We start from the raw sequence: 21,191 nt of genomic DNA on the forward strand, positions 1-21,191 counted from the left end.
ACTAATTTAGAATTTTAAGATAGTATAAAATAAAAAATAATTACAAAAATAACGTTAAAATCACAAAATAATACAAATAATCTATTGAAAAATATTTATAAATTATAATTCAACTACGAATAATACGAAAAGTATGACATATATCATAATATGCAAATTAGCTGCAACGTCGTTACAGCTCAAACATCAAAAGTAATGTATTCGATACGAAATCTTATATGTATCTCTTAAGGAGTAATGAATCTTGAAAGAATTGCGATATTATAATTTGATATTTTTCTTAAAATACTCCTTTTATTTAATATGCTTTGTATTTGAAATAGAATTTATATAAAAACATAATTCACAATTTAATTGTGATTCTCAAGCATCGTTCATTTTTAAGTTTCAACAAGTTCATAAAGTGACACATAGTTCACCATACAATACCATGATAACTAATTATTTGTAAATAGTTACTAATTGAGCTATTAAATTAATAAGTATTGTATATCATAAACATGAATAAAATATTTAGAAAAATAATTATAAAAAAAGTTATGGACTAGTATATAGTAAAAACATAACAAAAGTTAATAAATAAATACTTTTTAAATGAAAGATTTATTTAACATTAACTATCATAGTAGTCTTAGTGGATAACGTGCAATAATTTTTATTTTAATTATGACATAAAATACTCTCAACTTAATGATTTAAAATTAGAAAAAAAGTAAATTTGCATAGTCAACGATTTATTAAGAAAATTTGAGGATTTACAAGGTTAGTTACATACAATTGCATAAAGTTCTATTAGGCGAGCCCAGTACGCTGGGCGTTGGCCGTGTCCGGGGCGTGAGCCCCAATGGTCGAGGCGTAAGTCTCACGGAACTAAGCCCCACACATAAGCCCAGGGGCGTTTTACGAGTGCTCCGTCCCGGGACGAGCCCCGGGCGAGTCCCAATTCTGCCTTTTAAAACAGAGATCTGGACATGTATACGTAGTAGATAGCGGTGATACTGATCAGCCATGATAGTTGTGACATGGTGATGATTAGCAATGGCGGTTAATAGTGATGATTGGTTGAGATGGTTGGTGCTCGTAGTAGTAGTTTTTCTTAAACCTAAATTACAAATTTAAATGAGAATACATGACAAATGTGTACGAACGAAATATACATATCATATATTCATTAATTTGGTATAAACACTAAGTAATTATACGGTAAATGCTTATTCCCACTCACTATTTTCGCAAAAATCAAAGAATTTAACCTTTAACAATTACAAAATAAAATGAGAGTATGCATCACTTAACCATAATTAAAAGATAAATCTATGCATTAACCCCATATATTTGTATTTATTAACTTGGCTTAAAAATAGTTTGAGTTTTAATGCTTCTATCTAACCTGCAGTAATAGAGTTTGGCTGCCTTTCGCATCTTTTTGTGTTTGTTGCTTCTATGTATTAAACCAACTTCACCTTATTCTGACAACTACTGAGGACTTAGAGTTTTGTTAAAGGTGTTCAAGATTTAATATATAAAAAGTAATATTATTTTAACTTTATATTCGATATAACTTTTAGGCAAAAGGTGTTTAACAGATCACCCTTCGGCATATATACACCCCTGCTTATCACTAATTCCACATCTTTACTCTTCTCATCACAATTAATTTTGCAGTTGGGGTTTGTGTGTGTGTGTGGTGGGGTGTGGGGGGGGGGGGGTTACAATTTGATGTACCTAGATGATTGTCAAGACTCAAAACAATAAGCATAATTTAAAATAGCTAAACCACTAAGATAAGATAACTAAAAGTTCTAAAAATGTGTGGAAATTACATTTTACATTTCAGTCCATTAAAATTCGTACTATTGATTAATTAGTCAAAAACTTGCAAAAGAGATAAATGGCATATTAGCATTCATTCCTTGATTAAAAAAAATTAAAAAGAAACATTAGTAACTGTATTTATATGTGGACTTATACTAATCATGGGAAAATTTCAACTACAGCAGCATAGCATATACATTGGGTTGAACAGAAAGAGGCCGTGGAAGCATATACTAAAAGAAGTAGAAATGACACCGGGTGGCCACTCTAAAAGGGTTGTTATTTAGGAATTAGTCATGTATCCTAAATTTTGATTTTGTAGTTCAATCTTTTGGGATACAAATGCCCTGAATTATCCTAAATTTCAAATTTTTAATTTTTAATTTTACGATAAAATAAATACTGATTAATCCCTAAATAATAGCCTTAAAAATGGTTGTTTGTTCACTTTGCCCAAAAGAAGATAAATTTTCATAAAGCACTATCTTTTGATAGTAATTAGCCATCTATAGATACCATTTGCTATATTACGGATTATAGATACCTTTTATGTGGTTATAAGATGTATTTGATGTATTTAAGATATTGTATTCATGAATACAGTAGCAAAAATAGGCGTGAATCAGGGAAGTCCGGCTAATCAGTTGTTGTATTCGAGTGTATACGACTGTATTAATGGAGTGAAACATGGGATTATAGCTGGACAGATTATTATATTCGACTGTATTCACGGCGTGAAATAGGGGATTACACTATTTTTAAAAGGGAAAGTGAATCAATTAACATAATAGACTCCTATTATAACTCAACAAACTCAATTATAACACACAAAACTTGTATTTTCAGTTATAAAAAAGATTCTTAACCGAAAAAATACCCCAAAAATATAGCAATCTTCAGAGAAATTATATAATACATAAATTATATTAATTAAAAAAAACTTATGAATACATACATGGCATATAGCGAGACAGTGAATACAATGAAATACATAGAATACAGCGCGAAACATTGAAATACAATGAGAAAAAAAGACAGTGAATACAATGAAATACATGGAATACAACGAGATACATTGAATTACAATGAAAAAAAAATCTTAGAGCATGATTTTGAACAGTAGAAGAAAGAAATGATGAATAAGAAATGAAATTTTTTAGATAACAATCTAGTGGAGGGGATGGGTCTTGCATTTCAAATACTTCAAATTCATGATGAGCATCTGCATATCTTCCTTAAGGTTGTAATCCCCGCCGCCACTGTCGCATCGTGCTGCCTAAGCAGAGCAACGGTCTTCCTGTTCATATCACGTATGAGCTCTTCTGTCTTCTTAGCAACATCATCATCCAAATCAAAGTTGGTAGGAGGCTCAATTAAGTCATAATCATCATATAGTGATCCTTCAAAGTCAAGCCGTGGGCCCACAAACCTCACTATCTTTCTCCAGGGGGAGGTTCTCCGTGTATGGCCATTGGGTTCTCCATATTCCATCTGTCAAAAATTTTGTTTAATCCTCTTGATCTTTGAATATTTCGTAAGGATTTTGGTTGTTTTATGAAAGGGAAAGAATCGTTGGCTAGACAGAGAAGAGGAAGAGAATCAGAAATTTTAATGGATAGGGGAAGAGAATGGGATGTATCAAAGTAGAGAGAGAAAGAAAATGTTGTAATTGATTAGCGTATTTAGTGTCTTAGGGCTAGGAGGTAACCAAAATTAAATATTTTGCTATAAACCTTAAAAGGTATCTATAGAATATAATTTATTTAAAATAAATAAGTTGTTAACCTTTGCTATAGGAGGTAAAAATTCCTAAAAAGAATCTTACTTTTCTTGGGCTTTCCGATCATTCCTTGGGTTCAAGTTGAAAAGCAACGGCCTGCTGTTGTGGCCCATCACGAAATTTTGCTGTGGCGCAGAATTGTGCTCCTTCTAACTTTCTTTAGGGATTTTTTTTATTTCTATACACTATTTGAAACTTTATTATCTTTAATGTATATGTTTAGCTAATTAGCTGGCATAAACAAATTTTGTTTATAAAGTATATACAATCCACCTTAAAAGGCTCCCAAATCCAGTATTTGTGCCTTCAATCAAGGGATTTAGTTACACCATTTTCCTTTTTTTTTTTCTCTCTTCTTCTCTTTCCTTATTTTTCTCCAATCATCGGCAGTGCCTTCAATCATCCATGCTGATTTGGAACAAATTAAGAAGTAGCAAAATTGAAAAACCTAAATATAACTATATCTTCCAGATACCTCCCACTCCAATAACTTCTCATAATTGCATCCTTTTTCACTCCATCCTTCTTTACCGATCACTACTCATTCCCTCTACCTCAAATGTGAGAGTAATTCAAATACAAAATATCCAAAGATAAAAACGAATCTATTAATAGAAAGAAAAAATAATAGAAGGGGGCCCGCAGGAACCAAAATTGATCCCTAAAAGCTTAAGGCTATTGTACGGTCTGCATCATGGTTTGATCTTTTCAAAGATTGGATCACATGGCTCCTATATTTTCAAAGATTGGATCACATGGCTCCTATATGTGTGTAATTGAGTAAAAAAGAATAGAAAAACAATTTAGAAAGGATCAAAAATAATCAAAACAAAAAAGTAAGGAAAAGAGCTCAGAAGAGCATATGGGTATGAGAAATTTAACATCACTATAATTAGAGTCGTGTATGACTTTCTCCAAATAAATGTGGGATCAAAAATAGAAGATATTCAAGAAGAATGAAACTAACATTGAACTTGGGTTTTCCAAGAATATTCTTGGTTCTGTTTGGTTTTTCAATAATTTTTCACATATTATTTCTACCCAGTTATATACAACTACAATGTCATACCACTTAAATATAAATTTTATACAAAATTTATATAATATATCTTTTATATATTTTGTATCTGATTTATATTAAAAACAAATTTTATACAACTAATTACATATTATGCAACTTATCTACAACTTTCACATATTATTTTCTACCCAGTTTAATACAACTACAATAACATACAACTTAAATACAAATTTTATACAATATGTCTTTTATATATTTTGTATCTGATTTATACATAGTAAAAACAAATTTCATGCAACTAATTATATATTATACAACTTATCTACAATTTTCATACATTTATTTCTACACAATTATATACAACTACAATATCATACAACTTAAATATAATTTTTATACAATGCTGTTCAACTTATATCTATCTATCTATCTATCTATCTATCTATCTATCTATATATATATATATATATATATATATATATATATATAATGTATATCATGTCTTCTTCTTCTTCTTCTTCTTCGAGTTTCAATCTGAAATTTAGCCAAAATCAAGTCTAATCTTAACCAAAACACCCTCAAAATTGAGATGTAAACTCCAAACCATATTCCCAATTGTCTGCTACAACACCCAATCCAAACAAATAATGATTTTTCAAAATCCAAATTCGAATTCAAAGCTTCAAAGCTTTTTAGTGGCTGTCAATGGTGGAATTGCTGCTCTCTTTTTCTTTGCTTTACATTACTGAAATTAGGGATTAAGAGATAGAGAGAGACGTAGAGAGAATTTCCAGTTCTTTGCAACAACACCCAATTCAAATAAATAATGTTTTTTTTTGGTGAATTCTCTAAGAAAAAGCCCAAATCAAATGTAGGAATATCGGCTCCTTTGCCTTTTTTAGGGCTGTTCTTTGAAGCGATTTTCTTCTTCATTGAAAATCAAGCTAAGCACAGACGTTAATGGAGGTGATTTTTTGAAGAAGAGAGAAAAAATTTAGAATGCTTATGGAAAAAGAGAGGAAATAGGCATTAATGGAGGGATTCTGAATTTTGTGAAGAGAAAATCGTGAGTGAGTGCAAGATACGTGGGGGAGGGGAGTGGGATGTGGAGGGAGAAACGTGGGGGGAGTGGAAGATACGTTGGAGTGATTTTAGGACACTAATTATTATCATTAATTCCCTTAAAATGTACATAAATGATAATTGGTATATAATATGTAATTAGGTAGAATACATAAAATGACACCTAAACTTATACTCAAATCTATGTTACACACCTGTTGACCGCGAGAATATTTTCAAACACTCAACCTTTCAAAAGTGTATCTAGTACACACATCTTTGCCTACATGGCACGCCCGTCCTTTACACACAAATAAGGCGAGTGAACTAAAAAGTTTTGTATCTGAAGCCTCATAAAAATGCCACATGTCCAGCTTTTTCCCCTTTTTTATTTTTTATTCATCTCCTTCATTTTTCTTCCTCCATTAATGCTCACAGAACCTCTATCTAGTTTTTTTTTGTGTGGTTAATTTCCTAACTTTTATTTCGTTTTTCAACTGGTAAATAAAGCATTTTCGGATTATCAAGAGATTGGTGTAAAATTGTTGGCTCGAAAAGTGCGATTATTGGCCCAAAAATCAAGAGAACGGTACTAGAATTATTTATGTGAAATTATTATTTTACCAAAATTAATACTTGGATACTGAATTAGGATTTGATTGCTCCATTTCAAGTTGGAACTCATTTGGAGATGAATTGAGAGTTAGATCGAAACTTGTTGAAGAATGCAAAAGAATAATATTTTGAATTTAAGTGTTGGATCTTAGACTTGAAGATGAAGATGAGCGCAACCATGGTGATTGTTCTTGGGAAGAAGAGTTCCTTTTCTTTTTCTTTTGCCTGGGTTCCTTTTCTTTTTATGTTTTAAAACTTTGCTGGAGACTTTTTTTTATTTTTTAACCTAATGACACATGTCACGACAATGTTGGTGCGTGACATACACCTATTTAAAAGAAGTGATCAAATATCAAACTAGTGTGTAATAGATACACTTTTGAAAAGTTGAGTGTTTGAAAATATTCCCGTGATCAACAGATGTGTAACAAGGATTTGGGGTACAAGTTCAGGTGTCATTTTATGTATTCTGCCTATGTAATTATAGTATAACTTGAGTAGGGAGGGTAATATAGTTTCATATAGTATATAGGAATATAATCTCCTTTCTTTATGATTCATCCAGTAGTCCATTTCGTACTCTTGTTCTTCAAGTGGAAAATTTCACTTATGCCCATTAAGCCCAAATTATTTACCCTTTAATATCCAAGTTTAAACTATTTACTTTTTCTACCTACGCAACCCAAACTATTTACCCGGCCCACCCATTAATTATTTGCATTCTCATTTGAAGTACATGTCGACGCCCCCTTTATCTCGCGAGATCGGGTTTACGACATTTGAGAAGACAACTTTATTCCCGTGTGGGAATTGAATTTTTGAAATTGAAGAGTCGCCACCTAATGATTAAGTGCATTTTGAATTTTTGAAAACCAGAGTTCGTGTAAGGGCTAGAAATTATCTCGAGGGGAAGGTGTTAGGCACCCCTCAAGATCCACTAGTGTGGTTCCCGGCCATGCTATGTTGTGACTTTAATGCAAATAAGTATACAAATAACTTCACACATAAGGGTTACAAATAGATACGTAACAAGCATGTTGGAATCAAGGTCTAGATGATCTACAATTTATTTGAGGGAGGGTCTAAATGCAGAAAATTAATCAAGACATTGAATAAACAAAGTAGAAAAATTTAGGGGAAAAAGGAATAATGCAGTAAAATTAAAGAGGGGCTTTGGGTAGTTGAAAAGACAGAATTTTATTGATATTAAACAAAGTCACATAAAGGAAAGGGGGTCCTAGGTTTGTAAAACACATGGATCATCCACACAACACCGGTAATCAATCGTACGCATAGCGTTATCATGTGATCATCATCTCCATGTCTACCCTTCCCACCCCGTTAAGGTATTTAAGCGCGGAATGGTATCGTTACCTACTGCATGCTATTACCCGTCCCACCTATCAGTCCCGGAGGCGTTTAGGACTACTAATCCTAAAAGGGAGGAGCTTGGCTTTTCAGGGGTTTTAAAAGGATAAAATTCTAGGGCGACAAACAAAACACATAAAGCAGTTAATGGGGAAATAAGAACAATTAAAGGCTCAACTAGGCCTCCTCACTTAAAGAAACGAATTGTTTAGCATGTCTTACACGTACTGTTTAGGTCATTAATTAAAATTAGCGTAGGAAGAATTGATTTACCACATATTTCCCAGATAGGGAGTCCAAATTAGTCCTGCTTAGATGTAGTGTTCGAAAACTGACAGTTGATTAATTATATAACTATTTGTATGTTAAACAGGGCCTATAGGCATGATATCTATTAATCCAGGGACAGAGGAATAACTGATTGCAAAAAATCATTAGTTATAAGCTCTACGAGTGATAAACAAATTGCCACTGATTTTAAACTTAGGAACGAGTGGCGATTCTGATTAAGTTGATAGTTCCTATAGGCATGCTTTCTAGGTGTAACTAATTTTGAGCAGAGATCCTATAGGAATATTATCTATACAATATGCAGAGCTTCATTATCGATTTATCGCCATGGTATTATTACAAAGTGCAGAAAACCTATGGGCATGGTATCTATGTGAAAAATGCAGGCTTTGAAAGTGATAACCCTATGAACATGGTTTCTAGGCGAGATGCAAAATTTTAAAGAGTAAATATCCTATAGACATGGTATCTACGTGAAAATGCAGAGTTTGAAAGTAATGATCCTATGAACATGATTTCTATGTGAGATGCAGAATTTTAAAGGGTAAATATCCTATAGAGATGATTTCTATATAAAAATACAGAGTTTGAAAGTAATGATCCTATGAACATGATTTCTATGTGAGAATGCAGAATTTTAAAGAGTAAATATCTTATAGACATGATTTCTACCCCTTTGGCATGCATTCAGTCCCATCCCCTTTCACTATACCCCAGTAGTTATTACAAAGTTATTTACAAAGCTTATTACAGACCAAGCGAATCAGAAGAAATAATAAAATTACATCAGTGATTACATGTACATCTAATCAGCCTAATCCAGACTCAAAGTCTAATAATATGAGATAAACCAACTTCCAGGATCGGATTTTCAAAACCTTTCTCTTATTTGGGATGTGTCAAAGTTTCAAGAAACTTCAAGAATTCGAGGCAATGCTTACACCCCAAATATCATTGCAGAGTTAAGAACATAGTGCAGTGGAAGGGCCATCCCTCAAATGTCCAAGTTCAGAGGGAACTCAAGGTCCCAAGGCAAGGCTCATAGGAGGGGGGCAGAACTTAGAGACTAGGAGTAAGTGTAAGTGCAATGAAAGGGAATTAGGGGGAGCCAGGGCAGGCTGGTGGTCATGCCCAGCAACTGGAATGCTGGCACACCCCTGACCAGCCGGTCAACTTAAAAATTAAAGAGTTAGGACCTTTTGAAGGTCAGGTTCAGCCCTGGACAGCAACTTGGATGCTGCCAGGCTATACCTTAACTCAATACACATAAGGGACTGGGGTATGGGAAATTGAATGAGGCTAGGATCCAAAGGACCCAGTTTTAATCCATGACAACAACTTTGTATATTGCCATGTCTTAAACTACAGCCCAAGCACATAAAAGGGAGATGGGGATAGGGATTCATTGCAGCAACAGATGGCAAGACATAAGTATTACTTTAAAGTTGAACCCTACAAAGCAGTAAAGTAGGAATGGGTATAAAAGCTTGTAAATAAACACATTGGAGTTGATGCTAGAATCAAAAGTAGGACATACCAGTTTCAGAAAAATAAATCAAAAGCAGAATCTTTGGTAAGCCAAATTGCGAGCAAGCAATACAAAAGATCTCAGAAGAGAGTAAAGAGTGTAAGAGAGTTTGTGATTCGAATATCAGTGAATGAGGATTGTTGAAAGTATAGAAGGGAAGGCCCTTTTTATAGTGCAGCAAGTAAGTACGAAAAGGTAAGGAAAATAACCTTGAAAATCAATTTCCCTTCAATTAAGGGATTCTGATTTCCAACGTGTAAAGATAATTAAGGAAAGGGTCAATCAGAATATTTTCCCAAGCAATACAATAAAGGGTAAATACATAAAAACTATTTAAGGTAAAAGTCTAGTGGTACTTGATTTGTGAAAAACAAGGAAAGGGAATCAGTAAAACAGCCAGTAAAAGAACCAAGTTGAAAGCCTTGTTCGATTGAACCGAGTCAGAAAAGTGGTAAAGGAAAGTTTAATTTAGGGGAAAATCAGTAACAATCAAGTAAGCAACATCAAAGGGATTCAGAATCAATTAACAGTTGGCAAAACCTTTGAAAGAAAAGCTCTCATATATAAAACACATAGACATGTCAAGCAAGAAGGATGTCATGCTAATTACGAAAGACTAGCAAGAAAGTTTCAAAATCACAAACGCAGAAAAAGTTCAAATTCAGTTCATAAACTCGGAGTGAGTCTTAGAGTTCAAGGTTTCAAAGTAGAACCCCTGTCCAAACACAAAATCAAACTTGCCAAAGAAACCCCCAAATCTTAGGGTTTTTAAACTCGAATTCGACACAGAGATGAGAAGGCAAGCTATTGAAACAGACTCAGAGACCTCTTTCAGAGTCTCATGAGAAAACATACAAGCACAATAGCAGGTCCAAGGAAAATAGAACATTGAAACTAATTTGAAGTACATGGAACAAGTTTCAAGAAAAGCTTGGAATTTAAACGAGTTCAGGAGATAAAGGGGTAGTGTAAACTTAAGGAAATAGTCGATGAAACACATCTAGAAAGAACAAAGTCTGGTAAAGGCAAACAAAGGACTAAAACTCAGTAGGAAAACACAGTAAAGGAACACATAAGATAGGCATGTGAGAGCATGATATTGAAACCAGTAGGAGACAGAACGGAGCACAACAGAAAAACTTCATAATACAGCAAATGTAAGAACACACGAAAAAGCATGCGAGTCAGAAAAAAGCAAATAAGAACATAGCAGGGATCGATTCACACCAAGAAAAGAAGAAGAAGAGTCAGAAATATTTTCAAGAACCTTTTCCAGAAACCCTAATCGAAAAGAAGTAACTTTTTGAAAGAAAATCGGAGAAAACGTTTAAGAAACTTAAGCAATATTGCAAACATATAATAGATCTAAAAATAATCGGAGAGAACCTCGATAGTTAGGGTTTAGGATGAACCCTAGAATGAGAAAGGCTTCGAAAATGTCCNGGATTTTCAAAGCCTTTCTCTTATTGGGGATGTGTCAAAGTTCCAAGGAACTTCAAGAATTCCAGGCAATGCTTACACCCCAAATATCATTGCAGAGTTAAGAACATAGTGCAGTGTGGAAGGGCCAACCCTCAAATGTCCAAGTTCAGAGGGAACTCGAGGTCCCAAAGCAAGGCTCATAGGAGGGGGGGCAGAACTTAGAGACTAGGAGTAAGTGCAAGTGCAGTAGAGGAGAAATGGCAAGCTGGTGGTCATGCCAAGCATTTTGGGGTGCTGGCACACCCCTGACCAGCTTGTCAGTTGAACATGGGGAGTTAAGACCTATTGAAGGTCAGGTTCAGCCTTGGACAGCAATAGGGATGCTGCCAGGCTATACCTTAACCCAGCATACATGGGGGAGTGGGGATATGGGGATTCATAACAAGCAGGACTCAAGAAAGGAGCATGTAAGGGCATACCCAGCAAGGGGACATACTGGCACACCCTTTATCCTACTTAAGGGGGTTAGAACTCAGTTCATGAGCAACAATTCTTGTTGCCATGCCCTGAGTCCCCACTTACAAACATATGGGGGTAAATGGGATGGGGAACTAGTGTTTACAAGAAAGTAAAGCAAATAGTAGCACATAAGCATTTCAATGTCAAATTCCGCAGAAGGTAGACATAGGCGAAAAGACTGTAAATAAACACATTAGGATGATGCTGGGAATTGAATCAAGACATACCAGCTTTTTAAAAAGATAAGCGAAGAAAGCGGAGATCTTGTGAAAGCCAAAGTGCAGGCAAGAAAATTCAGAAAAGGTTGTAAGAATTATAAGCGTGAAGTCTGAAGTGTATTCAGTGTGTTGTGAAAAGAAAAGGCCGGGTATTTATAGTGTAAAAGTCATGAGAAATAAGGTAAGAAAATAATTGAAGTTTGATTTTCAATCAGTCACATAAGACCTTTTCTCTTTAAGGGATTCAAATTCAAACGGGTATAAAACCAACTAAAAAAAGAAATTAATCAAACTCTTTGTGCAAAGCATGCAATTGAGGGTAAATACATAAAAGGTTATTTTAAGGACAAGGTTTTCTCAAAGTACACGGTTGTATAATTAAGGAAAGAGAATCAATTGACAGCCACGAAATCACAAGTCCAAATATTTGGTGTGAAGAAAAAGGTTTTACTCAAGGACAATTAGTACAATCAATTAAAGCCCCCAAAAAGATTCTAATTCAATTACTAGTTGAAATCCTTTTAAAGAAAGACTCAACACACATATAAAAGCACACAGACATGTCTAAACACGAAGAATATTGCCATGACCTTGTAAAATCAGTAGATAGAATCGAATGCAGAAATGGAGAGGCAAGTAGTCAAAAACAGGCTTAGTGGCTTCTTTTAGAAGCTCATAAGAAAGCACGCAAACAAGTAGAAAGATCAAAGCAAACAGAGTGAGGAAACTAGTTTTGAAGCATAGTGAGGGAACAACTGACAGTAGAAGAACCAGTAAAAGAACCAGTAGAAGAAACAGTAGAAGAAATACATGCTTATAGAGGATGAAGATAGCAGAGCATGGTAAAAAAAACGGGAATCATAGCATAGAAAACACAGTAGGAGAATATGCCAGGACGGAGTACAAAAAACACAGCAAAAGAACATTCAATCATGGAGTATGAAACTCAGTAGAAGAACACCTAAGAACATAATAGAGCAAGTATAAGAACATAGTGGAAAGCGTGTGAGAACATGATACAGGAACACAAAAAGAGAAACAATACAAATAATAAAGAAAGCAAAAATCATAAAAACACTTGAATACTTTCCAGAAACCCTAAATCGGAAAAGAAGGGTTTTGAAAGCAATTTTCAAAGGAAAACTTAGGGAAATCGTTAGAAAATTCACGCATAGCATAGATACATAACAGATCTAAAAGGAATCAGAGAAAAACTCGAATAGTTAGGGTTTCGAAAGAACCCTAGAGTGAGAAAGGCTTTAAAAAGATCCGATCTAAGTCGGATAAAGTCAGAACCAGACTCAGGAGACTAGAATATGCCGGATCAAGGCGGGAAATGGCCAGAAATGGCCGGAAACCTCGAGTCGGCGAAGATCTGAGTGAAGACCCTCGAAGTCTGTCCTCGATCCTTCAAGCATCAGGCTCACAGGAGCAGTAGGAGGTGAGTATGAAGTTTCCATGGCCTGAGAAGCCATGGATTCTGATGGGAATCGAAGGGGATTAGGGTTAGTTTGGGTGGCGGCGGCTAGGGTTTGAACGGGGTTGCAGAGAGGATTGGAGAGGAAAGGGATTCAAGGGCGGCGGGTAAAGGGGAAATGATTTAGGGTTGAGGGTGTTGGTGGATTAAAAAAGGAAAGGATGCGTGTGAGCCATTGATCTGTTAGATCAACGGCTGGGATTAAAAGAAAAGGCCTGGGCGGGTTATTTGAGTGGGTCAGGGGCGGGTAATTTAGGAATTTGGTCAGGTTTGAATAAAAAATAGGGCTGGGAAATTGGGGTTTGATTTTGGCTAAAATTGAAATGGTAATGGGCTATATATTAAATAGCCAATTTCTCCCTTTTTAATTTAATTAAAATAGTTAAAATGATTTTAAAAGCAAATTGAAAGCAAGGAATTAATTAATAATATATAAACGTTAATCTAAAAATACTGGGAACAATTTTATAATTGTAAAGCGCTATTAATCGTAATATAGGCTATAATTGCAATTTTATGCAATTTAGCTTAAAAAATATCAAATAAATTTATAAAATAATGCAAAAATCACCTTAATTATATTGTGGTGTAAATATAAGGATGGAAATAAATTACTCACCAAAATGATAGTTTTGGGAATAATTATTGGATTTTGTACTGCTAAAACAATANGAAACAAAAAAATGGCTTATGTTGAACTGATTTTGAGCAGAGATCCTATAGGCAGGTCTTTCAAAAGTAAATCCAATTGTATTATTTAGATTCAAAGAAATAGATGAATCAAATGAAACGAAAAAAGAAAAAGATTCTCTAATTAATAATCAGATAATTAACGAATCATTTAGTCAAATTGAATCTGGAAATTGGCCAAATTCTTCATTGATAGAAAGCAAAATGAAGGATTTGACTGATAGAACAAGTACAATCAAAAATCAAATAGAAAGAATTACAAAAGAGAAAAAGAAAGTAACTCCAGAAATAGACATTAGTCCTAATAAAACAAATAATATTAAAAAATTCGAATCGCCAAAAAATATTTTCCAAATATTAAAAAGAAGAAATACTCGATTAATATGGAAATTCCATTATTTTCTAAAATTATTCATTCAAAGATTATACATCGATCTATTTGTATCTATCATTAATATTCCCAGAATTAATACACAACTCTTTCTTGAATCAACAAACAAATTGATTGATAAATACATTTCCAATAATGAAATAAATCAAGAAAAAATTAATAATAAAAAAAAAATTCACTTTATTTCGACTATAAAAAAGTCACTTTATAATATTAGTAAGAAAAATTCACATATTTTTTTTGATTTATCCTACTTGTCACAAGCATATGTATTTTACAAATTATCACAAACCCAAGTTATTAATTTGTCTAAATTAAGATCTGTTCTTCAATATAACAGAGCGTCTTTTTTCCTTAAGACTAAAATAAAGGACTATTTTAGAACACTAGGAATATTTCATTCTGAATTAAAACATAAGAAACTTCAGAGTTATAGAATCAATCAATGGAAAAACTGGTTAAGACGGCATTATCAATACGATTTATCTCAGATTAGATGGTCTAGATTAATGCCACAAAAATGGCGAAATAGGTTAATCAAAGTTATATGGCTCAAAATCGAAATTTAAACAAATGGAATTCATATGAAAAAGACCAATTAATTCATTACAAAAAAGAAAATGATTCTGAACTCTATTCATTAGCAAACCAAAAAGATAATTTTAAAAAATGTTATAGATATGATCTTTTAGCATATAAATCGATTAATTATGAAAATAAAAATGACTCATTTATTTCTAGATTACCCTTTCAAGTAAATAAGAACCTAGAGATTTCTTCTAATTCCAACACGTCCAAACACAACTTTTTTGATATGCTCGGCAATCTTCATATCAATAATTATCTAAGAAAAGGTAATATTCTATATATAGAAAGAAATCTCGATAGAAAATATTTTGATTGGAAAATTATCCATTTTTCTCTTAGACAAAAAGAAGATATTGAGGCTTGGGTTAAGATCGATAACAACAGTAATCCAAATACTAAAATTAGTATTAATAATTATCAAATAATTGATAAAATTGAGAAAAAAGGCCTTTTTTATCTTACGATTCATCAAAATTCAGAAAACAATCAAAAAAATTCGAAAAAAGACTTTTCTGATTGGATGGGAATGAATGAAAAAATATTAAATCGTCCCATATTGAATCTAGAATTTTGGTTCTTCCCAGAATTTGTACCACTTTATAATGTATATAAAATAAAACCGTGGATTATATCAAGCAAATTACTTCTTGTAAATTTGAATACAAATGAAAATGTTAGTCAAAATAAAAACATCAATAAAAACCAAAAACAAAACTTTTTTCTACGATCAAATAAAAAAATAAAGAATCGAATTCAAGAAGCAAAAGAACCCGCAAGTCAAGGAGAAAAAGAGCGTGGATCAGATATAGAAAACAAAGGAAATCTGGGCCCTGTTCTCTCAAAACATCAAAACGCTCTTAAAAAAGATTACGCGGAATCAGACACAAAGAAGGGTAAAAAGAAAAAACAATACAAAAGCAACACGGAAGCAGAACTAGATTTGTTCTTGAAACGTTATTTGCTTTTTCAATTGAGATGGAACGATGCTTTGAATCAAAGAATGATCGAGAATATCAAGGTATATTGTCTCCTGCTTCGACTGATAAATCCAAGCAAAATTGCTATATCGTCAATTCAAAGGAGAGAAATGAGTTTGGATATAATGCTGATTCAGAAGAATTTAACTCTTACAGAATTGATGAAGAAGGGGATATTGATTATCGAACCTATTCGGTTGTCTGTAAAAAATAACGGACAATTTATTATGTATCAAACCATAGGTATTTCATTGGTTCATAAAAGTAAACACCAAACTAATCAAAGATACCCAGAACAAAGATATGTTGATAAAAAGAATTTTGATGAATTCATTCTGCAACCTCAAACTCAAAGAATAAATACAGACAAAAATCATTTTGATTTGCTTGTTCCTGAAAATATTTTATGGTCTAGACGTCGTAGAGAATTGAGAATTCGAAGTTTTTTTAATTCTTTGAATTGGAATGGGGTCGATAGAAATTCAGTATTTTCCAACGAAAACAATGTAAAAAACTGGAGTCAATTTTTGGATGAAAGGAAACCTCTTTATAAAGAGAAAAATGAATTAATTAAATTGAAGTTCTTTCTTTGGCCTAATTATCGATTAGAAGATTTAGCTTGTATGAATCGTTATTGGTTTGATACCAATAATGGTAGTCGTTTCAGTATCTTAAGGATACATATGTATCCACGATTGAAAATAAATTGATAGTACTATATACCCTGTCTCGTATAGAGTATCTGAAAGTAAACAAATGTACACATGCTTTGTCTTACATCTCATTCGAATCTAATTCGAGTAGACGATACTAAATCAATAAGGTATCGATTAGATCTAGGAATGAATCAACAGAATCTTCTTCATTTTAGGATTTTAGGTTTCAATTAGTCGCTTTTGTGAATGAAAAAAATGTACCTACCATCTTTTTGGATTCCTATCTGAATCAAATTTTGAATTTGATTAATTTATTGGAATTGATAAAATTAGGAGTTCATAAAGAAATTAAGTCTATATACCACGTTCAAATTACTGGCATTATTATTACTGATCGATAAAATTCGATAAAATCCATATCTGTAAAATAAAGAAAGGGGAAATTCTTTTATGGTAAAAAATTCTGTCATTTCAGTTATTTCTCAAGAAGAAAAGAGAGGATCTGTTGAATTTCAAGTATTCAATTTCACTAATAAGATACGGAGACTTACTTCACATTTAGAATTGCACAAAAAAGACTATTTATCTCAGAGAGGTTTGAAGAAAATTTTGGGAAAACGTCAACGACTGCTAGCTTATTTGTCAAAAAAAAATAGAGTACGTTATAAAGAATTAATTAATCAGTTGGACATTCGAGAGACAAAAACTCGTTAATTTGATTTATTTGAAGAGTCATTTCATTTTCACTTATATGTTTCGATTAAATTTTGATGAACTTCTTTTCACTTTCAGCAATTCATGGAAGAATGAATCGGTAAAAAACTTATGACTGCACCAACTACAAGAAAAGACCTCATGATAGTCAATATGGGGCCTCAGCACCCATCAATGCACGGTGTTCTTCGACTCATCGTTACTCTAGATGGTGAAGATGTTGTCGACTGCGAACCAATATTGGGTTATTTACATAGAGGGATGGAGAAAATTGCGGAAAACCGAACAATTATACAATATTTGCCTTATGTAACACGTTGGGATTATTTAGCTACTATGTTCACAGAAGCAATAACCATAAATGGACCCGAACAATTAGGCAATATTCAAGTACCTAAAAGGGCTAGCTATATCAGAGTCATTATGTTGGAGTTGAGTCGGATAGCTTCTCATTTGTTATGGCTAGGCCCTTTTATGGCGGATATTGGTGCGCAGACCCCTTTCTTCTATATTTTTCGAGAAAGAGAATTGATATATGACCTCTTCGAAGCTGCCACCGGTATGCGAATGATGCATAATTATTTTCGTATCGGGGGGGTGGCTGCCGATCTACCCGCCTATAGGCATATTATCTATACATTATGTAGAGCTTCATTATCGATTTATTGCCATGGTATTAATACAAAGTGCAGAAAACCTATGGGCATGGTATCTATGTGAAAAATGCAGGCTTTGAAAGTGATGATCCTATGAACATGATTCCTATGTGAGATGCAGAATTTTAAAGGGGTAAATATCCTATAGACATGATTTCTATGTGAAAATGCAGAATTTTAAAGAGTAAATATCTTACAGACATGATTTCTATGTGAGATGCAGAATTTTAAAGAGTAAATATCTTACAGACATGATTTCTATGTGAAATGCAGAATTTTATAGAGTAAATATCCTATAGACATGATTTCTACCCCTTTGGCATGCATTCAGTCCCATCCCCTTTCACTATACCCAGTAGTTATTACAAAGCTATTTATAAAGCTTATTACAGACCAAGTCAGAAGGAATAAGAAAATTACATCAGTGATTACATCTATATCTAATCAGCCTAATCCAGACTCAAAGTCTAATAATATGAGATAAACCAACTTCCAAGATCGGATTTTCAAAGCCTTTCTCTTATTTGGGATGTGTCAAAGTTCCAAGGAACTTCAAGAATTCCAAGCAATGCTTACACCCCAAATATCATTGCAGAGTTAAGAACATAGTGCAGTGTGGAAGGGCCAACCCTCAAATGTCCAAGTTCAGAGGGAACTCGAGGTCCCAAAGCAAGGCTTATAGGAGGGGGCAGAACTTAGAGGCTAGGAGTAAGTGCAAGTGCAATAGAGGGGAAATGGCAAGCTGGTGGTCATGCCAAGCATTTTGGGGTGCTGGCACACCCCTGACCAACTTGTCAGTTGAACTTGGGGAGTTAAGGCCTATTGAAGGTCAGGTTCAGCCTTAGACAGTAATAGGGATGCTGCCATGCTATACCTTAACTCAGCATACATGGGGGAGTGAGGATATGGGATTCATAACAAGAAGGATTCAAGAAAGGAGCAGGCAAGGGCATACCCAGCAATGGGACATACTGGCACACCCTTTAGCCTACTTAGGGGTTAGAACTCAGTTCATGAGCAACAATTCTTGTTGCCATGCCCTGAGTCCCCACTTACAAACATATGGGGGTAAATGGGATGGGGAACTAGTGTTTACAAGAACGTAAAGCATACAGTAGCACATGAGCATTTCAATGTCAAATTCTGCAGAAGGTAGACATAGGCGTAAAGACTGTAAATAAACACATTGGGATGATGCTGGGAATTGAATCAAGACATACCAATTTTTTTAAAAAGATAAGCAAAGAAAGCAGTGATTTTGTGAAAGCCAAAGTGCAGACAAGAAAATTCAGAAAAGGTTGTGAGAATTATAAGCGTGAAGTCTAAAGTGTATTCAGTGTCTGTTGTGAAAAGAAAAGGGTGGGTATTTTGTAGTGTGAAAGTCATGAGAATAAGGTAAGAAAATAATTGAAGTTTGATTTTCAATCAGTCACATAAGACTCCCTTTAGTTAAGGGATTCAAATTCAAACGGGCATAAAACCAACTAAGGAAAGAAATTAATCAAACTCTTTGTGCAAAGCATGCAATTGAGAGTAAATACATAAAGGTTATTTTAAGGACAAGGTTTTCTGAAAGTACACGGTTGTATAATTAAGGAAAGAGAATCAATTGACAGCCAAGAAATCACAAGTCCAAATATTTGGTGTGAAGAAAAAGGTTTTACTCAAGGAAAATCAGTACAATCAATTAAAGCCCCCAAAAAGATTCTGATTCAATTACTAGTTGAAATCCTTTTAAAGAAAGATTCAACACACATATAAAAGCACACAGACATGCCTAAACACGAAGAATTTGCCATGACCTTGTAAAATCAGTAGAAAGAATCGAATGCAGAGATGGAGAGGCAAGTAGTCAAAACAGGCTTAGTGGCTTCTTTTAGAAGCTCATAAGAAAGCACGCAAACAAGTAGAAAGATCAAAGAAAACAGAGTGAGGAAACTAGTTTCGAACCGTAGTGAGGGAACAACTGACAATAGAAGAAAAGTAGGAGAACCAGTAGAAGAAACAGTAGAAGAAATACATGCTTATAGAGGATGAAGATAGCAGAGCATGGTAAAAAAAATGGGAATCATAGCGTAGAAAACACAGTAGGAGAATATGCCAGGACGGAGTATAGAAAACACAGCAAAAGAACATTCAATCACGGAGTATGAAACTCAGTAGAAGAACACATAAGAACATAACAGAGCAAGTATAAGAACATAGTGGAAAGCGAGTGAGAACATGATACAGGAACACAATAAGAGAAACAATACAAATAATAAAGAAAGCAAAAATCATATAAACACTTGAATACTTTTCATAAACCCTAAATCGAAAAAGAAGGGTTTGGAAAGCAATTTTCAAAGGAAAACTTAGGGAAATCGAAAAAAAATCACGCATAGCATAGGTACATAACAAATCTAAAAGGAATCGGAGAAAAACCTCGAATAGTTAGGGTTTCGAAAGAACCCTAGAGTGAGAAACGCTTTAAAAAGATCCGATCTAAGTCGGATAAAGTCAGAACCAGACTCAGGAGACTAGAATATGCCGGAGCAAGGCCGGAAATGGCCAGAAATGGCCGGAAACCTCGAGTCGTCGAAGATTTGAGTGAAGACCCTCGAAGTCTGTCCTCGATCCTTCAAGCATCAGGCTCACAGGAGCAGTAGGAGGTGAGTATGAGGTTTCCATGGCCTGAGAAGCCATGGATTCTGGTGGGAATCGAAGGGGATTAGGGTTAGTTTGGGTGGCGGCGGCTAGGGTTTGAACGGGGTTGCAGAGAGGATTGGAGAGGAAAGGGATTCAAGGGCGGCGAGTAAAGGGGAAATGATTTTAGGGTTGAGGGTGTTGGTGGATTAAAAAAGGAAAGGATGTGTGTGAGCCGTTGATTTAACAGATCAACGGCTGGGATTAAAAGAAAAGGCCTGGGCGGGTTATTTGAGTTGGTCAGGGGCGGGTAATTTACGAATTGGGTCAGGTTTGAATCAAAAATAGGGCTGGGAAATTAGGGGTTTGATTTTGGCTAAAATTGAAATGGTAATGGGCTATATATTAAATAGCCAATTTCTCCCTTTTTAATTTAATTAAAATAGTTAAAATGATTTTAAAAATAAATTAAAAGCACTGAATTAATTAATAATATATAAACGTTAATCTAAAAATATTGGGAACAATTTTATAATTGTAAAACGCTATTTATCGTAATATAGGCTATAATTGCAATTTTATGCAATTTAGCTTAAAAATATCAAATAAATTTATAAAAATATGCAAAAACCACCTTAATTATGTTGTGGTGTAAATATGAGGATGGAAATAAATTACTCACCAAAATGATAGTTTTGGGGATATTATTGGATTTTGTACCGCTGAAACAATATAATAATTTTAAAAAGCTTTTAAAAATTGGGAAAAATATCAAAAA

Source organism: Nicotiana attenuata, chromosome 12 (genome assembly GCF_001879085.1).
Source record: "Nicotiana attenuata strain UT chromosome 12, NIATTr2, whole genome shotgun sequence".
Lineage (NCBI taxonomy): Eukaryota > Viridiplantae > Streptophyta > Magnoliopsida > Solanales > Solanaceae > Nicotiana > Nicotiana attenuata.